At 47.8% G+C, this 17,663-nt stretch overlaps 1 protein-coding gene across 3 annotated transcripts in view; it reads right to left on the bottom strand.

Moving 5' to 3' along the window:
• Window positions 1-5,950, bottom strand: part of EPN2 (epsin 2) — an 85,880-nt gene extending 79,930 nt beyond the window's left edge. For 2 of the 3 annotated variants that reach the window (XM_039227308.1, XM_039227310.1), the window contains exon 1: window positions 5,797-5,950. The gene's annotated coding sequence lies outside the window, so the exon portion shown is untranslated. The remainder of the gene's footprint in view (window positions 1-5,796) is intronic. The other variant, XM_039227311.1, reaches the window with a different exon arrangement.
• Between the last annotated feature and the right edge of the window lie 11,713 nt (window positions 5,951-17,663).

Raw genomic sequence — 17,663 nt, 5'->3', positions numbered from 1 at the left:
TATGCAGAAAGAGAAATAGTGACAGGCTCTGGAGGAGCAGAATGAAAATTAAATTAAATACTGTGCATAAAAGGAATAGCAAAGGACCTGCCACACAGGAGATATTAAAAAGCCATCAGGGCTCGCTCTCGCTCGCGCTCTCTCTCTCTCTCTCTCTCTCACACACACACACACACTCACACAGGTTTGATTTTGATGGACTGGATGATAATTACTATTGATGGAAAACAAATTTTACCCCAAAACTCTAAACACCAAAGAATATTAAGTCAGTCTGAGCCACTGGGAGGGAGGAGTGACTTCCATAGCACCAGCGGCCATCCCTAATGGCCCCGTGGGAGTCTGCCTGGTGCCCTGCCCTTTCTCGGCCGCATTTCTAAAAAGCCTTGACAGTGAACATCTTGTTTGCTGTGTGGGAAGGATGAAGTAGCGTTTCTAACAGAATCCTAGATTTAGTGCCTCCTTGAAGGGCACTGACATCTTACATTCCCTTCATTAAGGAAAACATCCCAACTGACTCCCACAGTGATGAGGCCTGCGACCGCGGTCCAAGTTAGAGTCACATAAGAACAAAGTGAAAACCTCTCTTTGACAAACCAAAGTCCCTTCCCAAGTGCCGTGCCATCATCTTCTGAGCAATTCAGAAGCATTTCAGAGGCAGAAAAGCACCGCTGTGCTGCGGAGTGCCCCCAGCACAGCAGCCCAGGGCTGACACCTTAACGCACCTTCTTATTCGGCCTTCTGAGCCAGAGTTCCCAAACCTGGTTCCTGTACCAGGAGGATAAGGAGCACCCAGAAACTGGCTAAAAATGCACATTCTCAGGCCTCCCCTCAGACCTACTGAATCAGACACTCTGGGGCGGAGCCCGGCAACGTGTCCACCGGGCCCGATGGGTGATTCCGACACACACATGGAGTCTGAGATACACTAGTCAATTCTGCAGAATGGTTATTGCTATCACCACTTCAGAGATGAGGAAACAAAGCTCAGTGATTAGAGTGCTCAAAGCCACCCAGCCAGGAGGCCGATTTGTACCCACATCTGATTCCAAAGCTATTTCTCACATGGGCTTTATAGCCAAACTGTCTGTACCATTTGGTGCTCTCAGCTACTGAGCCACCAGGACGCAACGATGACATTAGCTTAAGAGGGGTGGGAATGAGAGGAAGGATGGAGCGTGCACTCAGAACTGATTAATTATAGATGCTTTTAAACCCACATCATGCATCAGCCCTACATGGTCGGCCATCCCTCAGGACAAGCCTGCTTTCCCCTGCTCCATTTATCAGCGGGGTGGCCATGAAGGGAACGGGGGAGTCCCTTCATGTACAGCTCTCTGTGCACCCACTTCTTAGCACTGCTTTGAATAGAAAAAGTTACCTGTTCTGTCTCCAGAGCGCTTGAGAGGCAGCCTTGCCACCCACAGCAAGGCTTTTCTGTGCCCAGGCACAAAGCAGTTCCAGTCCCCGGGGATGCTGGGAATGAGTCACCAGAAAGAATCCAATGCATGTAAGGGGAACATTTTAACAATGTTGCAGATCTGGTTCAAAGGAGGCAAGCCTCTTTTTTTTTTTTTTTTTTTTTTTTTACCCTAAATCTAGCGTCTGTCAATTCAATTGGTTCATTAAAGTCTTGACATTCAACTCACAAGCTTTCACAGATCCTAAGGTTAGGAAAAAGAAAGCTCATTCACAATTCCCAACCTTCTACAGCAACTTGGTAGTGATTTTCAGATCACAAGTGTATCCTAAATTAAATGAGTACACATAACACGGAGGGGCTTTATACAGGAGCTGGTGGAGTAGGAGGGACCCATGTTTGGGAATTACACAGACCTTGGTTTGACTTCTGGCTGTGCCTAACCTCTCTGGGCTACCTAACCTCTCTGGGCTACCTAACCTCTCTGGGCCTCCATTTTTCCACTCACAGATGGGTGGTTAATCCCTGTGTCATAGGTCGATGTAATGACAAAATGAAATGACATTAAAAAAAAAAAAGTCTGCTGAAACAACTTTGCATTTTAAGACATGAAAAACATAACCACCTGACAGTAAAATGGATCTAATCAAACAAGTCCATAGATGGATGGAATACATCACTCAAGGGCAGGGACACTCATTTCACTGTATCTTTTCTCCCAAGTTTCTATTTTTAGACACCTTGAGCAAGCTCTTTCCGACCCAAGAAAATACCATTGACAAAGGTATCAGAATGCTTGCCAATGTTCAAAAACTCAACAGATGGCCACGGTCATTTCACAAGGTAGCGGACAAAAAATGGGCTCTCTCCCACCCTCGATGACCTCAGTGACCTCACACCAACAGCGCTCAGTCCCTTGTCAACTTGCCGCAGGTCTTCACGAAAGTCTCTTCATCTCTGTGAGACTCGGTTTCTCCAATGAGGTAAAAGGCATAATAGTATTTTGGAACCCAACAAACCTGTCGGAATCCGAGCCCCATCACTTGGCTGTGTGACCTTGAGCACAGGACTTAAATACCTGGGTCTCGGTTTTCTCAACTGCAGAACGGGGAAAATACGCACATGTGGCTGAAGACACTCACGTGTCATGTGACACGACACACCCAGATGACAGAGGACTGCCGGACCAATCAGTAGTAGTGGTTTTTGCAAAAGCAAGCCAGAGCAGTGGAGCCTGTAGTAGGGGACCGATAAAAGTTTGCTCCTCTGCCCCCAGGACTACTTACTCACATCCTAGACCTGGACTGAGCATCCACCACGTATCAGGGCCTGAGCTGGGTACTGGAGAAGTAAGCAAAGACGGGGAGGGCCATCACTGGCCTCAAAGATGTCAGAACCACGAAAGCCCGAGACAGACACAACGTGACTCAGTGCCCCAAAAGTCTGTTTGGGGTGGTGAGGCTTGGAGGAAAGGGTTTGAGCGACCCAAACACTGGGGGAGTTGGCCGGCAAAGGCTTGACAAGAAGAGGTCTGTCTAAACTGAACACATGAATGGAAAGTCCAGCGGACAGACAGGGGAGTAGAACTAGAAAATTCCTCATCTCCTCCCCAACCTCAAGTTCCCCAAATGCAAGCCTTTCATTTCTCCAAGGCTCAGGATCACCAGGTACTCATGCCATAAAGTGACAATCACTGGTCATCCAGGCCCCATCACTCCGACAGGAAGGTTCTGGGGAACCGTAAGACCAACTGCCAAAGAGCTTTAACTTTAACGCGCTTCCCCAGGGAATGAATAGAACAATTCCATGCGTGAAAATTTCTTGGCACTTTAGTTCACAAAGAACTGGAAGTTGCCCTCCTTCTAATAAAATCTTTAAAAATAAGTAAAAAGCCCATGCTTTAAGTTCAGCAAGAGCCAAGCCATTAAAACAAATCAAAGTCCTAAAACTTCATCTACTTTTGCAGGACTCATATCAGAATCCCAAGTCTCAGGAAATCCACACCTTATCATGAAAGACTGTTAAGAGGCATCAACTGTATTTGTACAAAGCCTTTTTTTTTTTTTTTTTTTTTTTTTACAAGGGATGGGTCATTTTCAAGGCTGCATATATACCACACCAGGTACCATCATTTGAAAGTTTTACATGTCTTCACATGTGCCACGGTGTTTGATACAGCACACGCTGCCGAGAGAAGAGTTTTCCACGGAACTCTTCACCTGCCAGACTCAAAATTCGAGGAGGCAAAAAGCCTGTGTCAACCAGGAGAGATCAGGACAGCCCACAGGACAATCCAAACTTGCCCCTGGTCCAGGCCCTTGCGAGATACAATCCTGAATCGTGTCTCACAATAATTTGCACTTTACCCAACTCTTCACTAGCCAGTATCTCATTCACTGCTTACAAAAGAAAAACCCGGTGCGACTGGTAATATGACTCACCCAATATGAAAACTAGAGAAACTAGTCAGCTTTAAGATATAAAAGGAAAAATACAGATAAACTAAAAAGCCCGATCTTTTTTTTAAAAATTTTTTAATGTTTTTTATTTATTTCTAGGAGAGAGAGAGAGACAGTGTGAGCAGGTGAGGGTCAGAGAGACAGGGAGTCACAGACTGAAACAGGCTCCAGGCTCCGAGCTGGCAGTCAGCACAGAGCCCGACGCGGGGCGCGAACCACGAACCGCGAGATCATGACCCAAGAGAAAGTCGGACGCTTAACCGAATAAGCCACCCAGGCGCCCCTAAAAAGTCCGATCTTAATGGCTTCTCCAACATCATCACTTATTCCAAATACACTCACTGGAACAAGATCAATTTTGAGACAAGCTGTATTTCTGATGTTCATTTAAATACAGATGAAAACTTAATTATCAGCACAAACTCAATCACTGCTGGTGCAAGATTCAGTATCTGATTTTGCCAGCGCCTATCATCTGGTATCTAGAGCTATGAGATGTACATGTTTTCTGCCAAATCTTCATTATCTTACGTAATTGGAGGGGGGGGCGAGTAATTAAAATTCACCTTTTTCAATCCTTTTAACCTCCTGTTCCGATCTCTTCTTTCACAGGGCATTTTCTGGAGGTGGAAAGGAAGAACTCATACTTCACATCTTTTCCTGCCCATTATCTTGTGTGAATGTTAAAAAAGGGGAGGGTGGATAATATCCTGAACACCTCTCTTTAAAAAATTCTAAATTGTGATGGAAAGCAAGACCCAGAGACCAAGCTTCTGGTTGGCAGTGACACGGTATCACGGCATGACCTTGGGCAAATCACTACACCTTTGGACCTCAGTTTCCCCCATCTGAACCCCAATGATGGTCAGGCCCCGTCCTCTCTTAAACCACACATTTCAGATGCGTCCCCAGGACAAAACAGCGAAAGGACCCCAGGCGATGCCCCCGGGTGGAGGAATGGGCTTGCACAGGCCCCTGCTGGGGTTTCTGGGGACAACGAGGGGCCCCCACCCTCCCCCACCCCCCGCAAAGCCACTGGGCCAACTTCAGGTCGCAAACAAAAACCTGTTGGCACAGACTCCTCTCGGAAGGGCAAGCCTCTCCCAGCGCACTCTGCTCCGGCGGAGCCGCCCCACGGGCGGAGAGAGGAAGGGTCTCGTTGACGAGGCCGGCCCCCACGCACCCAGAAGCCCACCCGGATTAGCCGAACGGGACCGCCGGGCGGGGTCTCTGCCATCCCACGCGGAACAAAAGGCAGCTGGAGCCGGGCTCTGCCGCCCCCGTCCCCGCTGTGCTGTGGGGGTCGGGGGTGGGGAGGGAGAACCTGGTCCCCGCCGAGGGAAAGGGGCCCCCCTCCAGCCCGAAGACGAGGGAGGACGGGATGGGATCCTGGGCAGAGGGGACCCCTCCCCCGACTCGTGGAGGAAACGGGGGCTGGGCTGTGCACGGGGGCGGGAGGGAGGTCGGGCTCGGCTCCGGAGGAAAGGGGCGCCCGGCCCGAGGTGGGGAGGAAAGTGATCTGGGGAGGAGGGGCGGGGTGGTTCCAAGCTGAAAGGTAGGGGATGGGGGGCCTGGAGAGGGCTCCTAGAGGTAGGGTGGGAGTAAGAGGAGCCCCAGACTCCGAGGATATAAAGGGAAAAGCTCCCCGATAGGGAAATTGGGGGTAGGGGGGGTCTTCGCAGCGGAAAGAGGGATCCAGGTGGGGAGAGGGCCATGCTCCAGCCTGTGGGGACGGGCCCGGCTGGAACGAAAGGGGTCCCACCTGAGGCAGGGACCCAGCTGGGGCAGCTGGGGTTCATGCTCTGGGGGGCGGGCTGGAGGGGAGCCGCTCTGCGAAGGCGTCCGCGCCCTAGGGAGGGGAGGGTCCGCGCCCTGGGGCCCCGCTCCCGCCCCCCGAGGCTCGCGGGCCCCGCTCACCTCCGCTCCTCCGAGCCTGCCCGGGTGCGCCGCTGCGGCCGCCGGTAGCGCTGAGGAGGCGGGAGCGAACGGAGCTTGCGGAGCCCCCGCCGCCGCCGCCGCAGCCGCCTCCGCCGCCGCCGCGTCTAGCTCCGTTTGACACCCACACACCAGCCAACATGGCGGCCGGGAGGGGGCGCGCCGGCTGCGTGCGCGCGCCCGCCGGCCCCGCCCCGAGGCCCCGCCCCCGCCCCGAGGCCCCGCCCCCGCGACCTCCCCCCACCGCCCCCGCACACCGGCGCGACCCCGAGCAGAACGCCCAGCCCTCCAGCAGCGCCCCGGACCCACACCCGAACCCCCCAAGCCCCACACACGCGTCTCGACGACCCCCCAACCGCCTGCAAACCCTGGCAAACTCATCCCCGAACCCACGCACTCGGCAGCCTTCCCTGAGATCCCCCCACACACCCCACACTCCACACGCATCTCACCACCCGCAGGCGCGCACCCCGAGCCCTCTATCGGACCTGAAATTCCGTTCTTTCCTTTGCAATATGCACTTGAAAACCTTGTTCCAGTAGGGGCTTCCCCCGGAAGGTGGACCCTGGAGGGCGCGGGGGGCTACTGGGGCGCCGGTCTCTTTCGGTTTCTTGAGCTTGGTGCCAGGGTCACGGGTGTGTTCACTTTGTGAAAATGCACTGATGGACACTTTAGACGTGTGCACTTCTCCCTGTGTGTGTTAATACTCGATAAAACACACTCAAAAGTTATTCTGAGACCGTCACAGGGATCTCTACGCGCAAAAAAAGGGGGGGGGGCCTTGGCTCAGCGTCATCCTCCCGTGAGGAATTCACAGACTCACCCCTTTCCACGGCCTGGAACTCTCCCAAGAGCAGCAGGAACCGCTTCTTCCCTTTGGTTCAACCAGTGTCCATGAGGCACCTGCTGTGTGTCACGCTCTGTGCAGGCTCAAAAGGAGACACACAAAGCTGGGGAAGAGGCCGAGCCTGGAGAGGTTCCCGGGGCCTCACAGCGTTAACCTGCTCCAGCCAGGAAGCCCTCAGGGCCGAGTATGGCCTATGGCTCAGGGTTTGCTGGGTTGGTGGATGGCACCATCCCTGTTCCAAGGAGGCCCAGGTGACATCCACACCATGCCAAGCTCCGATTTCAGGGAAACTGTTTCCACAGTCCCATTCTGCCCTCCTAAGAGACCTTAGGCAAGTCACTACGCTCCTCTGAGCCTTGTGTTCCTCCTCCCTGTGCAAAAGCCAGATGGATGAAGACGTCCCTTCTGTTCTTACAAGCTGGGATCTAGACTTCCCCTTCTCAGGGAAAAATAGAAGAGCGAAAGGAAAGGGGGAAGGAGAGACTGAACGAGAAGGAAGGAGAGAGAGGGGAGGAGGGTACCAGGGAACAAGGAGAGACTAACTAATACATTTGTAAACCCACATGGTCATTTTTCCTTTGAAAAGTCCAACGCTGGTAATTCTAGAAACTCCTCCCGACGGTTTGCAGCTCCTTCTCACTGTTCAGTGTCCCTTCTCCAGGAGGAGAGTGAATTAAGCCTTGTGGCAGGAACCTGACCTCCCTGGTTTGAACTTGGCCCACTCCCCCTCCAGGAGAGGGTCCTCAACCAATCCAACACTCCCCGGAAACTGCAGCTCACTCCTTGCGGGGTCTTCCTGGGGGCTTCTGGCAGAGCAGAGCTTTACATGAAATCATGGCCCCTACCCTCGAAGTGTGCAACCTCAGACGCATTACACCAACACACTGTGGGTGCTCAGCGCAGGCTGGAGTGCGGGACATAGATTGTCTGAACCAGTGGTGCCCGAGAGAACTTTCTGCAGTGATCGAAATGCTCCCTAGCTGTGCCATCCATGTGTAAGCCCATGAGATGCAGTTAGCATGAGGAAAGAGCAAATTTTTTAAGACTTTAACTTTAATTAATGAATTTAAATAGCCACAAGGGGCTAGATGCTACCATGCTGAACAGCACTGACCTAAAACCTCACCGGAGCCTCACAAGGTGAGCACCCTTATTGTCCACAATTTGCAGGCAAGAAGTAGAGGTTTGGAGTGATGCCAGGGTCTGGTTATCCAGGCCAATTTTTCTGCACATAGGACCCATTCCCTTCCCCAGCCAGCTAGCAAGTTTGTGAATTGCTAAGTAAGATGCAAGCTTTGGAAAGAGAACTTGATAACCGAAAGATAATCATGGGGCGTCTGGCTGGCTCAGTCAGAGGAGTCTGCAGCTCTTAATCTGACTCCTGAGTTCAAGCACCACATTGGGTGTAGAGCTTATTTAGATAAACAAACAAACTTAAAAAAAAAAAAAAGATATGATGAGCTAAGTAGAGCCGAGGAAGTAAGTTGGAGATGGAGGCAGGCTGGGCCATGGGTGAGGGCCTCCTGAGGCTGGAAGACCACCACCCGTGTGCAAGGTCAGAGGGGACATTCCTGCATTCCTCCTTCCTGCACTGCTTTGAAGCACATCACCTTCTTTCCTGGTCCCTTGCTCAATTCACCCTCCTGATGAGCCCTTGAGGTCAGCAGTCCCATCCCCATAGTACAGATGAGGAAACAGAGGCACCACACAGCAGTGCTGGGATTCACACCCAGGTTCTGGTCCAGAGCAGGTATGCAGTCTTGCAGAGGAGGCTGAGGGATAAGCCAGACCCTATGCCCAAGCCCAAAGCAGTCCCAGCACACAGGGCTGGCGCAGACGCCTTCATCTGCCCTTCCCAGTGTAGCTGGGTTTCCGGGGTCCCAAACAGACCAGGTTCACCCACTCACTGCTGACAGAATCCAAAGGCAGAGAGAGGAACAGAGGAGAAATCAGAAAAGGATTTATTGCCGTGAGGCCAGCACCGGGAAGGCAGTGGACTGGAATCTCAAAGCCAGTCTCCAAAGTGCTGAAAATACTTCCAGGTTTACCAAAGATCGGTGGGTACCTGCGGGTGGGCGGTAAAGGTCAGGTCCAGGATCATCTTGGAGTCAGCCAGCTTCAGGCAGTGACTTGCTAGTTCAGGAAGTCCTTATTGCTTGAGGGGGTAGTTTTGGTTCCTCAGGGGATGCTCTGCTCAATTAAGAGATAAGCCAAGCCAGAAAGAACTTAATCCATTAGAATATTTGAGGTCAAAATGGAGGTAAAGTCTACTTTTACTAGGATTTTAAAGTTGGTTCCAGATGCATAATGAGGCGGTGACCGGGGCTGGTCAGAGTGGTGTTTCAGAAGCACAAAGAAAAGAATCGCCTAGTGAAAGGTGAGGAAGGAGGGCTCAGGGATCTTCATCGAAGATTGAACTTTAGGTTCAAAACCATTTGTCCAGCAGAAAGAATCCTGTGCTGGGGATCCAGAAACATGGAACTTCTTATGCACTGATTTGCTGCTTGACCTTGGCCTGTCACTGTTCCCCCCAGGCCTCAGTTTCCTGATCTGGGAAGTGGGAATAATCCATCACACTTGCTGGGATTGCGCTTTTGTTCAGGATGAGAAAGCAGAGGAGGAAAAGTTTTGGAAACTGTAAATCCTGTTAAAAAGAAAAACCACAGGCCCTCAAGGGCATCACTTGGGTGAGGCCAAGTTACAAAACCAGGGTTTAATACCTAACCTAATCGTAGTTTCACCCTTCTCCAGAAGTGGAAGTTTTCTTTTATATATATTGTTTAATTTAAAATTTTTAAGTAATTTCTATTTCCAATGTGGGGCTCAAACTCACAACCCCCAACTGAGCCAACCAAACGCCCTAGAAATGTAAGTCATGACCTATCAATTGGGAATTTTCTTTTTTTTAATTTTTTTAAAGTTTATGTATTCATTTTGAGAGAGAGAGCGATCAGGGAGGGGCAGAGAGAGAGGCGGAGGGAGAATATTAGCACTATTAGCAGGCACTGTTAGCACAAAGCCCAATGCGGGGTTCGAACACACAAAACATGAGACCATGACCTGAGCCGAAAATGAAAATCAGATGCTTCCCAGACTGACCCATCCAGGCACCTTTGGAATTTTCTGATAAGCACCAGTGAGGTCATCTGTCGCACCCAGCGCTCTTCATACCTCCCTCCACCACTGGAAGCCACCACCACCACCAAAGGAAGATGAGGTAATCTGCATAATAAGACCCTCCAGTTTTTCCCTAAGGTGGTGTTGCCTGGAATAATCCTTTGTTTTCTTCTGTTCCATAGCTCTCCTTGGCCCACCCTCCTTACTATAAAAACTTCCCATTTTTTACAGGAAGCCCTTCTCCTTGCTAGATGGGGTGCTGCTCAACTCATGAATCATTTAGTAAAGTCAGTGAGATCTTCAACATTTACTTGGTTGAATTTCGTTTTTCAACAAGCCCTGGATGGGTGTTAGCAGTGGTTCTTAGTAAGATACAGGGATGAAGCGACTGTAGCCCCTTTAGGGGCTGCAGGTTGAAAAGGGCAAAAAGGAATCATGAACATGAGCAGAAGCTGTAATAACATATAGAAAGTCACAAGAGAAAGGGCTGTGAAAGCTCACAGGGAGAAAATTTTCTTACAGCTCCAGGGGAGAGAGTCATCAGGGCAGGCTTCCCAGAGGTGGAGGTACTAGAGTTAGGAAATAGTAATAATAACAGTGACAATAATGCTTTGCATGGATGAGCTCATTTCCTCTTAATAACAGCCTTGAGTTTGAGGCCATCTTTATCCCCATTTTATAGATGAGATTCAAATATTTGTCCATGATCACAATGTTAAAAGGGCAACAATACTGGAAAACCCAGGTTTATCTGATTTCAAAGCTAATCTCTTTGAAATAGGAATTTGAATAGGCTGCGGGGAGAGATTGCCCCTCCCCTCCAGCTCCAAGGGTGGGTGTGTAACAAAGTCTAAGCCAATCAGAGCATCTCTCCTGGTCGTAGTGATTGGCTCAGGGGTGGGCACATGACTGAAAACGGGCCAAAACTCAAGCCCAGCATTTTCGCAGAGACCATTGAAAGACCGGAAGTGCTCCTCTCATTGGGGTGCTGAGCTGGGGGGATGCAAGGCTGGAGCGGCTTCACACTAGGCCCAGCCTGAGAATGAAAGTAACACAGAGCTGGGGCGCCTGGGCGGCTAAGCGTTCGACTTTGGCTCAGGGCATCATCTCATAGTCCATACGTCCAAGCCCCACGTTCAGCTCTGTGCTGACAGCTCAAGCCTGGAGCCTGCTTCAGATTCTGTGTCTCCCTCTCTCTCTGCCCCTCCTCTACTTGCACTCTGTCTCTGTCTCCCTCTCTCTCTCTGCCTTTCAAAAATAAATAAATATTTTTTAAAAAGAAAAGAAAAATGAAAAGCAAACTCAAAGTGGCTTAAGTAATATTTGGAATCAATTAGCTCATTTAACTAAAATCTCCAGAGTTAGGGCTTTGGGTGCTGTATGATCAAGGTTCTGGCTCCATTTCTTTGACATAAGCCATACGCACCCTAGGCATGTCAGCGTTCTCCTTGGCTGGTGTCTCAACTGGCTTTAACTTGGCTGTAGCAGGTTCATGTCCCACATCTGTAGCCACACCACCCAGAAGCAAACAACATCTCTCTCCCAACCAGCAAACCAATACCCACGGCTTGCTGTGATTGGAAGAACTTGGATTGCCCGCTCATCCCTGAGCCAGCTGTGGGGAACTTGAGGCAAGGAGTTGAGGCGATTGGCTCAGGCCAATCAGGACTCACCCCTGCAGCTGGAGTGGGGGGGTGAATTTATGGGAGGGAACAGATGTCAGGGAGGTATGCAACAACCTGTTCCTCCTTCGGCTGAGTGACTTGGGTTTGCATCACTCAGTACCCTGATTCCTAACAATAATGGTCACCAACCCCATTTCCAGTTTATATTTAACTTTTTGGCAACTCCATGCTTTTATACTTGTACTATTTACTAAATCAATGAATAAACTGATCATTCTGCTTGGGATTACACAACGCCTTTCTTCGGAAGCCCTCATCACACCTCATAAACAAGTTTCAATGCCCTGCAACAGCTTTCCTCCCTAGGCCATTATGTGCAACTATAAAAAAATAGCATCTATATAAATATAGTCTCTGATCTTATGACACATTTCTGTACCTTATTGTCTTTTAATCTTTAGGATTTTTTCCCTATAGTGAAGATTCTAAACAAGACAGTCCTTTTTTTTTTTTTTTTTCCTTTTTTTAATGTTTTCTTGCACAGCTGTGGAGAGCAAATCTCTTCATGATCAGTCCAGGGGCAGGTATCTCCCTGGCTGGCCAATGAGAGTGCTGCATCTCTCTGGCCACAATGATTGGTTCAGGGATGGCATGTGACTGAGGCTCAGCCAATAAGTGCTTTCTCCAGGATTTTTACCTCAAATTAGCAACAAAGTAGCCTTCTCTGCTGCTGAGATTGTGGGCCTCAACGAGTAGGGAAGCCTAGCGCTGCTAGGAACCTTCTTCACACCACAGAGAAAAAAATTTTAATTGAATTATAATTGACATATAATATTATATTCATTTCAGATATACAAGATCCATGATTCAATGCCTTTGTACATTACAAAAGGATCACCAGGATAGGTCTGGTTACCATCTTTAACCATACAAAGCTATTATAAGATTATTTACTATATTCTCTATGGTGTATATTACATTCCTGTGACTTATTTTTGTTATAGTCTTATGAAAAAAATGCCATTGGGATTTTAATAAGGATTTCATTGAATCCATAGATTACTTCGGGTAGCATGGACATTTTAACAATATTAGTTCTTCCAATCCATGAGCATAGTATATCTTTTCATTTGTTTGTTTCATCTTCAATTTCTTCCATCACAGTCTTATAGTTTTCAAAACACAGGTCTTTCATCTCCTTGGTTAAATTTATTCTCAGGTAGTTTATTCTTTTTGATGCAAATGTAAATGGAATTATTTTCTTTCTCTTTCTGATAGTTCATTATTATAGAAAAACAACAGTCTCTATATTATTTTTGTATCCTGATACTTAACTGAATTCATTTGTTAGTTCTAATAGTTTTTTGGTGGCACTTCTAGGGTTTTCTTTTTTAAAATTAAGTTTATTTATTTATTTATTTTGAGAGAGAGAAAACATGTGCATGCATGTGAGCAGGGTGGCGGCAGAGAGAGAATCCCAAGCAGGCTCTGTGCTGACAGTGCAGAGCATGACATGGGACTTGATCCCCCAAATCATGAGATCATGACCTAAGCCAAAATCAAGAGTCCAATGCTCAACCGACTGAGCCACCCAGGCCCCTCTCTAGGGTTTTCTATATATAATACAATGTTATCTGCAAAGAGTTAGTTTTACTTCCCTACAAATTTGAAATTTTTTAAACGTTTTATTTTTAAGAGAGAGACAATGAGAGGGGGAGGGACAGAGGACGAGGGCGACAGAAGATCCAAATCAGGATCCATGATGAGAGCAGCAAGCCTGATTAGGTGCTCAAATTCACAAACTGGGAGATCATGACCTGTGCTGAAGTTGGAGGCTCAGCCGACTGAACGACTCAAGCACCTCATACTTCCCTACAAATTTGGATGCCTTTTATTTCTTTTTCTTACCTAATTGCTATGGCTAGGACTTCTAATACTATAATGAATAAATATAGTAAGGGTGGACATCCTTGTCTTATTCCTTATTTTAGAGGAAAAGCTTTCAGCTTTTCAACATTGAGTATGATATTAGCTGTGGGTTTGTCATACATGGCCTTTATTATGTTGAAATACATTGCCTCTATACTCACTATGTTGAGAGTTTTTCCCATATGTGGCTGTTGAATTTTATTAAATGCTTTTCTTCATCTATGGAGATGTTCACATGATTTTTTATCCTTTATTTTGTTGAAGTGCTGTATCACAGTAATTGCTGTGTGGAAATTAAACCATCCTTGCATCCCTGAAATGATATATGTCACTTGGTCATGATGTACAATTTTTTCAATGTATTGATGGGTTTGATTTGCTAATATTTTGTTGAGAATTTTCGTCTCTATCATCATCAGCAATATTGCAGAGACAATTCTTAACACTTCCAGTTCCAACCAGCCCAGGAACCCGGCGACCAGAGCTGTTGGGTTAGGCCAGCATCATTAAAGTTTTCTGGAAGGTCACATTCACTGTTGTCTCAGATAAAGTTCTCTTTTGAGAAACCCCCAAAGTCTTTTTATCCTTGTTCTCTACTTTCTTTCATTTATTTATTCTTTCTGTCTCTCTTCCTTTCTTTCCACATTTCTTTTCCTCTGATTCTCTTTCTTCCTCTTTTTTTTTTTTTTTGCATTTAGTAAATATCTTTAAAAATAACCCCAAAAATATATGTGCGCAAATCCTACAAATACTGAACCAGTTCTCTTCAAAACTATCAAGATCGTGGGGCACCTGGGTGGCTTAGTCGGTTAAGCGTCTGACTTTCGCTTAGGTCATGATCTCGTGGTTCGTGGGTTCGAGCCCCGCTTCGGGCTCTGTGCTGACTGCCAGCTCAGAGCCTGGAGCCTGTTTCACTCTGTGACTCCCTCTCTCTGTGACCCTCCCCTGCTCGCGCTGTCTTTCTCTCTCCTAGAAATAAATAAAACATTAAAAAAAACACTTTAAAAACTATCAAGATCATGAAACACAGGAAAGACTAGCAGTGTGAACTGTCACCAACTAAAGGAGACTGAAAAGACAAGATGACTCAATGCAACATGATGTCCTGGATGCAATTCCAATACAGAAAAGGGAGAGGGGTGGGAAACTGGTGACATCCACATAATTTCTGTGACTTAGTTAATGGTATTGCACCAACGTTAATTTCTTAGTTCTGACAAATGGACAATGGTAATGCTTGGCAACTAGGGGAAATTGAGTGAACAGCATAGGGGAACTCTCTGTGCTATATTTTGCAACTTTTCCGTAAATCTAAAACCAGCCCAAATAAAAAGGTTTATTTATTTATTATTTTTAAAGTTGCTTTTATTTAAGTTCTCTCTATACCCAATGTGAGGCTTGAACTCACAACCCCAAGACCAAGAGTCACATGCCCCATCGACTGAGCCAGCCAGGTGCCACATAAAAGTTTTTTTTTTTTTTTTAATATGCACAGAAAATTTTCAGACAGTACATCAGGCTATACAGTGAAAAATAAGTGTCCCAGACCTGCAGTCCCCATCCTTTGAGGTGACTACAGTTATAATGTAATATTGATTCTGTAGCTACTTATAGGCTTATATTTGTCTGTACCCCCCTCCAACCTCTATACATATAGCTTCCTCTATGCACTGCATTAAGCTTTCACTTAATGGCATATCTCTTGGTGATTCTTCCAGATAAACATAAAAAGAACTGCCTCATTCATAATGGCTCAGGGTATGTAGCCAGTCTTCAGCAAATGGTGGGCATCCCTTCCTGCATTCTGTTTCTAGAAACAATGCTGCATTCAACGTGCGTCCTTGGTCATATAGGTCTTTGCACTCCTGAGCAAAGTTCCTGATACAGAGGCTCTCAAAGAGGGATTCCAGATTCTTGCCTATAGATTACTGTGATGCAAGATATCCCCAAATATACTGGGCTCTCAGGCCAAAGGTAACATTTGAGGGGCGCCCGGGTAGCTCAATCAGTTGAGCGTCTGACTCTTGATTTCAGCTCAGGTCACGATCTCACGGTTTGCGGAATAGAGCCCCGTGTTGGGCTCTGAGCTGGCACCACAGAGCCTGCTTGGGATTCTCTCTGCGCCCTACCCACCCTGCCCCCGTCCCGCTCTCTCTCTCTCAAAATAAATAACTTAAAAAAAATAAATTTACAAAAAGGGAAGGTTTGAAGTCAACCTTTGCAAAATTCTTGTTCACGCAGATCCCACCTGCTGGCTGCCAATAATACCTCTGGGAATTTGGATGATATTAGCCAACAGCCTAGCCACTTGGAAGGGTCCTCCTTTGGATTAACTGTCCGGAGTCTGTCCTCCCTTCAGGGACCACCCTAGAGCAGTGTCGTCCTCAGAAACATGCCCATCAATTGTCACTTCTGAGATTGTGGAGCTGCCTTGGGTGCTGCCCTTTCCAAGCCTTGCCTTTGATCCTCTGAGCTGCTCCATTTCCTTCCACTTTTTTTAAAAGTCATTCCACTTTTTTCTTTAGTCAGCCAGAATCCATTTCTTTTTTTAAATTTTTTAATGTTTTAAAAAGTGGATTCACTGTTTTTAAAAATTCAATTTTTTAATGTTTTATTTATTTCTGAGAGAGAGAGAGAGAGCAGGGGAAGGTCAGAGAGAGAGGGAGATTCAGAATCTGACACAGGCTCTAGGCTCTGAGCTGGCTGTCAGCACAGAGCCCGACGCGGGGCTCGAACCCACGAACCGCAATATCATGACCTGAGCCGAAGTCGGAGGCTTCACCGACTAAGCCATCCAGGTGCCCCAACCAGAATCCATTTCTTTTGCTCATGACCAAAGACCTCCATGTGATAGCCTGTCTATCCCAGGTCAATAAATGGCTGTCCCCAGCTTGTGCCTCAATTCAGGTCATTACTAAGGGAAGGTAGCAAACCTCTTGTGGCAGTACTTACCCCATTCGGAGCACCTCTCCACTAGTTCCTGATATCAATTCAGATCTGAATAAATCTTTGAGAATAGTTTTTTTTTTTTTTTTTGGTTTTTTGTTTGTTTGTTTTTATTTCTAGGAGAGAGAGAGACAGTGTGAGCAGGGGAGGGTCAGAGAGAGAGGGAGTCACAGACTCTGAAACAGGCTCCAGGCTCTGAGCTGGCAGTCAGCACAGAGCCCGACGCGGGGCTCGAACCCACGAACCACGAAATCATGACCTAAGCGAAAGTCGGATGCTTAACCGACTAAGCCACCCAGGCGCCCCTCAATAAATCTTTGTTAAGGTCACATTTGAATCTTACTTTTATTCACTTAGTGCCCTCCCAACCACATTTTAGGTGTAATAACAAATCACTTGCTGCTTGTATTCCTAAAATGCTGCTATTTGTGATACAAAGAGGCAGAAATAGATGACATCATTGTGCTAGGGACCACGCCCTGCCCTTGACCACTCCTGGCCTGCATCACACTCTTCTGTCAGCGTCAGCTAATCATTTTAGGGGAAAAGGTTCAAATCAAGACCAAGATGGGGCACCTGGGTGGCTCAGTTGGTTAAGCATCCGACTTTGGCTCAGGTCATGATCTCACAGTTCATGGGTTCAGGCCCCGCATCGGGCTCTGTGCTGACAGTGCAGAGTCTAGAGCCTGTTTCAGATTCTGTGTCTCCCTCTCTTTCTGCCCCTCCCCTGCTCACACTCTGTTTCTCTCTCTCTCTCAAAAATAAATAAACATTACAAAAAAAAAAATCAAGACTGAGACGACAGTCAACTCTTTGGGTCCTGCCCCCGCCAATGCCAAGGACACGACATTGGGAGTCAGCAAGCCAGGCTTGAAATGCTAGCTCCTTCATTTAAGCCATTGCACCTTTTTGTGGACCTAAGTTTTCCAACCTGTCTTATGGGTCTTGTCTCCCCAACACTGCACCCATCACGTGACCTCTGCCACAGCCATGGGAGGGCGATGCGGCAGGTGCTCCCGGGACCTGCCGCTCTGCTCCTTGCTTTCCCCTCCATTTCCAGAGTCCTGATCCCCTTCCTTCCTCCCCAGAAGAAAAACAGAGGGGCTTGAGTTGAGAGCCTGCAGCCTGGAGCATTCCAGGGGGGGCCAGAGAAGCCTCCAGAAGAACTCACATGAGAGTGCTGGGTGCGAAGCCACGGAATTTGGAATACCCGAGACCAGGGTGCAAGGGACTTGGCGGCTGTGTGACCTCAGGCACATGTTTCCGCCTTCCTGAGCCACGGTTTTCTGGACTATAAAATGGACAGGGCAGTGATAACGCCCGCCTTGTCTACCTTATATGCGGCCCAGATTACAGAAGATATGACAGTGCCGTGCAGCAAGGAA

The sequence above is a fragment of the Hyaena hyaena genome, unplaced genomic scaffold, assembly GCF_003009895.1.
Source record: "Hyaena hyaena isolate Hyena2069 unplaced genomic scaffold, ASM300989v1 scaffold_27, whole genome shotgun sequence".
Taxonomy (NCBI): domain Eukaryota; kingdom Metazoa; phylum Chordata; class Mammalia; order Carnivora; family Hyaenidae; genus Hyaena; species Hyaena hyaena.
Note: the sequence above shows the minus strand (reverse complement) of the source record. Positions and strands in the feature narration are given on the sequence as shown.